Raw genomic sequence first — 6,851 nt, 5'->3', positions numbered from 1 at the left:
AAATTGTTTCAGAAAACTGTTTTAGAGGTATTGATTTCCAATCCACAGTTTGTTTTGAATTCTTCTAAAAGTTTCAATAATTGGGTTACTGACTCCCGTTAAACGAACAAAAACCGTGGTGTCATCAGCGTACTGCGTGATTTTAATTGGTTTTTGGCCAACGTTTATACCGTGGATAGTACTAGCATTTTTTAAGGCCCTGGCAAAAAGCTCGATTCCAATCACAAACAGGAGGCCCGATAACGGGCATCCTTGTCGAACCCCCCGTTGTAGGGGGAAAAATTCAGCCGCGTGGCCGTTGTTTATAACACAGCTTGAGACTTGGTGATATAATATAGCAAGCCAGTTTAGCAGATCAGGACCAAAATTGAAGAGCTTTAGGGAAGCGTTAATAAAATTCCATTCAATTGTATCAAAAGCCTTCCGAAAATCTAAAAAAATTGCGATTCCTGTTTTTTCCATAGTTTTTGTGTAGGACATAATGTTTTGTATTAACCTGATGTTTTCCCCAATAAAGCGACCGTTAATGTAGCCAGTTTGGTCGTGGTTTATTATTTTGGGAAGTATTTTCTCTAATCTCTTTGCGATTGCCTTAGTAAGAATTTTATAATCAACATTGAGTAATGAAATTAGTCTAAGGTTTTCCAAAGGTGTCTTATCCTTATCTTTTTTCGGAATAAGTGAGATTATTCCACGTCTCTGGCTAATAGAATAATCTCACTTTTTCCGAAAAAAGATATACGATATTCCGGTCTTATCAGAGCTAAATCCTCCTAAAATGGCGTGCTCAAGTAGTGCAGTGAATGACTCAGTTATTCTTACCGAAGATGACATTCCCGGAGCCTCGTTAGCTGGGCTAAATCATTCTTCGCTGAAGAATGAAGAGTTGCGGTTTTGGTTACGAGATGCGGTGTCGTGGGGATTCACTTAAACTTAAAACAAAACCTTTGCTTGTAAAACGGTAATCACAAGGCTTTGATTTTTTTTACCTTTGCAGAGTTGAGTACAAAATGAATGTAACTTGCCAGAAAACTAAGAGGCGACTTCAGTTAACACTGTGATGCATTCAAGGCGTTCGATTCCTTCAATGTTTGTTAGATCCATAAAGGAATTGCCATTTGATTTCAGTGTTGTATATAATACCAAGTTAGTAAAATATTAGAAACGAAGCTCACTTGATATCCAACGGCGAAAAATGAAATTGTTGTCGAAAACCATTACTCGTCGCTTTAAAGATTCCAGATATTTATTTTTCACCGCCTGTCTTGTTTATCCAATTGACGTTCCATTCTTGAGCTCCATAAGGGTATGTATATTTTGTTTAAAGATGCACTAAAACGCCATTCGCGCTACAATGACTTTCGACGCCATTGCAGGTTAATAATTAAATGTTCTCCTGTGTGCACCAGAGAAATCTACGCATTACTCCAGCCCCCTCAAACCTAACAAATACGCACAGAAGACTCTATGCACAAAGACACCACTTAGCAGGGGAGTGACAGGCAAGACGAATTTTCTGACTGGATTGCCTATTGCAACCCAGTAAAGATGGCGGAAGTTCGTGCTCGATCCCAACGATCAAACAGAAAAATAGGGGACTGTGAATAGTCTAGATATCTCCAGAATTTCACCACTTTTTGAAAGATAAGCAACACCAAAGATCAAGAGAAAATGAGGGGACAGAGAAGGAGGCTCCCGGTCCAGCCCTTGGGATATGTCATGTCCACGAAAGTTATTTTTAGACGAGCGGAAGTCTTCCGAGACGTCCGCATGCAGGCCAACCTCGGTCTGATGTTTGAAAGAAAATATATATTCATCAGCCTTCCACGTACGCCATCATTTTCTCTTCTCACTAAGAACCTGAGAGCGAAGCAAGACTGCATGCGGACGTCTCGGAAGACAGACTTCCCCTAGAACAAAGACTTCCGCTCGTCTAAAAATAACTTTCGTGGACATAACATATCCCGGCCAACGCCTTGAGCCTCCCTCTCTGTCCCCTAATTTTCTCTTGCAAAGATATAATCATGCGATGAATTACCTCCAACCTGTATCAAGCAATTCTCCGCGTTTTTTTTTTCTGCAGAATGTAGCTATTTCCGAGCTAATTAGCGAAATTTCTCTCTTCAGGCGAACGAGTCCCCTCAGTTGGTTATGGGAGGAAACTGTGAAAACAACTTGAATTCCTTTTCAAAGGTTATTGTCATGGTCTATATAAACAGATTGACTGGTAATTGGGGCTTTTCATAGAGCAGTTTTCAATTGAGTGTCGTAAAACCAAAACCATAGTAATTACTTTAACCAATCAAAAGGGACGGAAACAATCCAGTAAGCCAATCAAAACTCGAAGTAATTACACGTAGCCGACACAAAAGGCGGGAAAATATGCACGCGCGAGCCACAATTGGTTTTGGTTTCACTTCTGATTGGTTGAAAAAGTGGCGCAAAAACTTTGAACCAATCACTGAGTGAAGTAGATGCAAAACCAAAGTAATTAGCTAATTACTTTCGACACTCAATTGAAAACCGCTCTAATGAGTTGGTTTTAATTATGCCAAGGGCTACGTTAAACGCAGTCCTCTGAAAAGTAACAATATCATCTTTAATTTCTGTTCGGTGGAAAATTCATTCATTTCATTATCACAAAAGGAAATATGCAAATTAGTTGAACTATGCACCTGAGTTTGCCAGCAACTGTCCGCTTTATTTTCGATGACCAAGGCGTAAGAATGATCGTTCAATATTTCTGTCCCTTTTTCAGTTCATCGTTTACGGCGTCTGACTCTCACACCCCTTTAGAAATAGTGGCGAAAACAAGCAACACTCCACTGCAGGCAATCATCGACCTTCGAGATGACAACATCTAAGCCTTCTTTGAACAGGTGGTCTTACAGGTCTCAATTGTTTGAATTGTTGAAGAAAGCCTTTTGTTGCTGTCATTTAGTTATTTAAAGGTTATTTATCAGTATAAAACAACCTCGTGTTTCCTTGCGAAAGAGCAATGAGTAATTAATATCAGTAATTTATCAGCTAAGATAAGACAATGAAGTTTGCCTCCGGCCTTGAAGAAACTGCAACAAAGTCAGCACAATAGCTGCAACGTTTTTTTTTAATTCCTTGAACAAACGTTTAGAATTTCCATTAGAACAAGAACCATCAAGACATCATTCAATAGCAAGTTGTCAAGATGGCTCGATAATTAAGAAAAATTCTTCGTGTTTCAATATATTTTGTTTCATTGCTGTTGTCTGGTTTCAATATGTTCTGCGGCCTCAACCCGTGCCTCACCCTTTCGATTTGTCCGTTGCTAGTTTCTTAAGCTTTAGCTCCTAAAAATGCTAAACGAGAGAATAATTAAGAGTGACTTTCCTTATTCGAATATCAGTTCCCTTTTGGTTTTAATTCGACACGCCGCTTTCGGACAAAATATTGTAAATTGCGACACAAACTAAAAAAGGAAGTTAGTTGAGGAGACGGATACGTATATATGATCCCGTTGGCAAGGGACATTTGAAGAAGGTAAAAACGCCTTTGCGTTCAGTTTACATGGAACAATTTCAGTAGGGTCAAGAGCCAATACAAGATTTCCCATGTAACAATGACTACAAAAGCCCTAGGATGATGTATATACCTACCTTATAAGATCTTCTTAGTGCAGGATCTACCTTGGTCGATGTCGGGAGCCGATATGACGCTGCATCATATGGCTGTTAAATTTACCATAGTTTATAAGGATAAAAATTATAACGTTGCAGGCAAACCTCCGTTGATTGGCTACGATGTGCTTAAGACAAACACCTTGCGCTTGGTTTACATTAATTAAGCATTGTTGGATTCTGTCAACGAGCGGGTCCACATTGCTGATATCTTCCGGGTGAAGGTGGACAATGTGCATCGTACTATACTGTCTTCTTCGTCTTTCTATCGCTTACGTCATGCTAGGCTCTTTATACGTCCATCTTTACTGGTGCTATCTTCTACCATTTCTCGTTAAGTGAGTATGTAGCTGGCCTACAAAAAATTGGTAGTAGCCCAAATTCGAGGCCAGGGTCGGGGTCGGGGTGCCTTTTTTTTCCAATTATTTTGTTGTTTCAATTTTTGTCGTTATTCTCCCTTACTGTTGTTTTCGAATGACCGGCGTCTGTCCTTCATTTATGGTGGAAATTAGTTAAAAACATTAAGGAACTTACGGAAGCTATAAAAAATTCTTAAGGGACATCTCAGTTTCTTTTTTTTTTTATGTTCCGTTTCGTTTTAATTGTATTGCGCAGGGGCGGATTTAGGGGGGGGGCCGAAGGGGCCGCGGCCCCCCCTATCAGTTCGTCGGAGATTTATTTTTTCTCAAAATATACAATAATTTTATAATTTTGTAAGCAGTCTGTTGGAGCTTTTGATTTTTTTAGCTAAAGCATGATTTTTCGCTAATAGTATGACCAAAGTTGTGCGAAAAAGCTTTCAACGTTACCTGCGTTAATGTTATCCTTTTGAAATGACGAAGAAGACCGGATGAGAATTACTTGTCTACAGTCAACCTACTTTACAGAGACTGTAACAACGTAAAATCTTATTGTCTATATATATAATTATATATATTTTGGTTAGGTACAATGAGAATAACATTGTGACACGTACGTGCTTATGTGCTGTTCCATCAAATCAAGAACCTTGTGTTCATTGCTGGCTTTTACACTGCCAAGCATCTTTTTGGATTCGGGGTAGGACTTAGCCGTTCGTTACAGGGTTCGACATTGGATGTTATTGAGGCATACAGGCATATTAACGTGGTGAAAGATCAGCTGGCAGATATACGCAAGGATGCAAAAAACAGTGATCGCGCATTCAGTGCATGAGAAGATTCAGAAAATGGCTAAGAAAGCAGACGTAAAGATTACCATCCTGTGCACTTGTGGTATACAGACACTTCATTCGCTTCTTCCAAGGCTGTTGTGACTTTGGAGCGAAGAGTCACAAACCATGCATCATTATAACCATAACTTATAATTTTATTCAATATGGAATCCCTATATTTTACTTTCCAGATTGCACCAGATTGCATGTAAGAGTACCCAAATTTTCAAAATTTTCTGGGGGGGCATGCCCCCAGACCCCCCTAGAAAGTAGCGCCTAAGGCGCTACCGAGGCACGCTAACGCGCGCTGATTAGTATTCTTGTTCGGCCACCACTTTCAAAAAATGCTAAATCCGTCCCTGTTGCGGAAAAGGCTTTTAAGAAGTAAACATTAAAATGTGGAGCTCAGCGAGTCTTCAAGTGTCTCTAGGAGTTAGCGTATATTCCCCACAAAAACTCCAATTTCAGTCTGAAATTCTCTTAATTTCGAAAAACAAACAAAGATGTCCCTTTCGTAGCTTCCGTATGTTCCACATTTTTTTGACTAATTTCCACCATAAATGAAGGAAAGATGCCGAACATTCGAATATAACATTACAGGAAAATAACGACAAAAATTGAAACAAAACAATTTCGAAAAAAAAGACACCCCGACCAAGACCCCGATCCCGGCCCCGGCCCCGGCCCCGGCCCCAGCCCCGGCCCCCGCCCCGGTCCCGCGTTTTGGCTACTATACCTTTGACAAGTTGTTGTTGAATGGTTCAAAGGGTTAATTCACACCGGCAGTTTATTTTTGGAAAGCAAAGCTTGAGTTTGTTTCGAGGCAACACTCTTTCCAACAAAACCGAAGGTGTCATTTCTCACATTCTCTAGACATGGTCAAAACTGAACTGTTCTTTACTTTTTCTTTTCGCAAAAGTGAACTTCTAATTATGAAAATGGCGAGTTAAATATACCATTTGGACTGAATGAAATATGAACAGTCCACTTCAGGCGGCGTGAAGTTTTTAATAATTTTTATTTTTTAAATTTCTAAAAGGTAAAGGTAAAGTAACTTTATTTTAACGTTGGTAGTTCCTTCAGCTACGAGGCTGGTATCAATGGAAGCCCTTTGCAGGCGCCCCAGGCAATGGCACATGAGAGTAATCAGAGTAAAATGCCACTCGGATGCTTACCATATGGTCAAGCCAGAGGACGACCATTTCACTTCAACCCTGTTCTAAGTACAAAAAGAAAATGACGATTATCGACCTATCATCAACCTTCGTGCTCTAGACCGGTTCTTAGGGAAGGAGTCCTTCAAGATGGAGGGACTGCAAGTAGTGAAATCCCTAATACAGCTGGGAGCCTTCATGATGAAATTAGACCTGAAAGATGCATATTACGCACTTTCCATTCATAACTCCCGCAGAAAGCATCTGAGGTTTCAGTGCCTTTCCTTTGGCCTGTCCTCAGCTCCGTGGGCATTCACAAAGACACTGAAGCCAGTGCTGGCAGTGTTGCGATCCATGGGTATATGGGTTGTGATCTACATAAATTTGGTTTTATCAAAGGAGTTGATAATGTAAATTGGCCACCGTACAGAGATTCAGCTTTTAAAATCTCTGTACGGTGGCCAATTTATATTATCAACTCCGTTGATAAAATCAAATTTTTGTATACTACTTCCCCACCGACGCAGCACCAGTTTCTTTAGTAACTACCCCTTCATTCATTTGTGATCTACATAGACGACATGTTATTACTATACCAACAGAGCAAGGTGCTACAGAAAATCTTTGCTCAAGTGGTAGACTTACTAGAAAAGCTGGGCTTTCTGGTGAAGAAGGAGAAGTGCTCCCCCATTCCTTGCCAACGACTAATCTTCCTCGGAGCTGCCCTAGACTCCACTACGATGACCCTGTCCTTCCCTCAACCAAACCTTACCTCCATTGTGGATACCTGCCATCACCTCCTTGCTCAAGGGAGTGGCTCAATGAGGACTATGTGCACGTTAATTGGACAAA

General features: G+C 40.4%; 1 protein-coding gene across 10 annotated transcripts in view; it reads right to left on the bottom strand.

Moving 5' to 3' along the window:
* Positions 1-3,812, bottom strand: part of LOC138019832 (allatostatin-A receptor-like) — a 21,042-nt gene extending 17,230 nt beyond the window's left edge. For 4 of the 10 annotated variants that reach the window (XM_068866752.1, XM_068866747.1, XM_068866750.1 and 1 more), the window contains exon 1: positions 2,676-3,046. The gene's annotated coding sequence lies outside the window, so the exon portion shown is untranslated. Of the gene's footprint in view, positions 1-2,038; positions 2,163-2,675; positions 3,047-3,632 lie in introns of those variants that run through there. The other 6 variants (XM_068866756.1, XM_068866754.1, XM_068866757.1 and 3 more) reach the window with 3 other exon arrangements.
* Positions 3,813-6,851: the final 3,039 nt, after the last annotated feature.

This window comes from Montipora capricornis, chromosome 10 (genome assembly GCF_036669925.1).
Source record: "Montipora capricornis isolate CH-2021 chromosome 10, ASM3666992v2, whole genome shotgun sequence".
Taxonomy (NCBI): domain Eukaryota; kingdom Metazoa; phylum Cnidaria; class Anthozoa; order Scleractinia; family Acroporidae; genus Montipora; species Montipora capricornis.
Note: the sequence above shows the minus strand (reverse complement) of the source record. Positions and strands in the feature narration are given on the sequence as shown.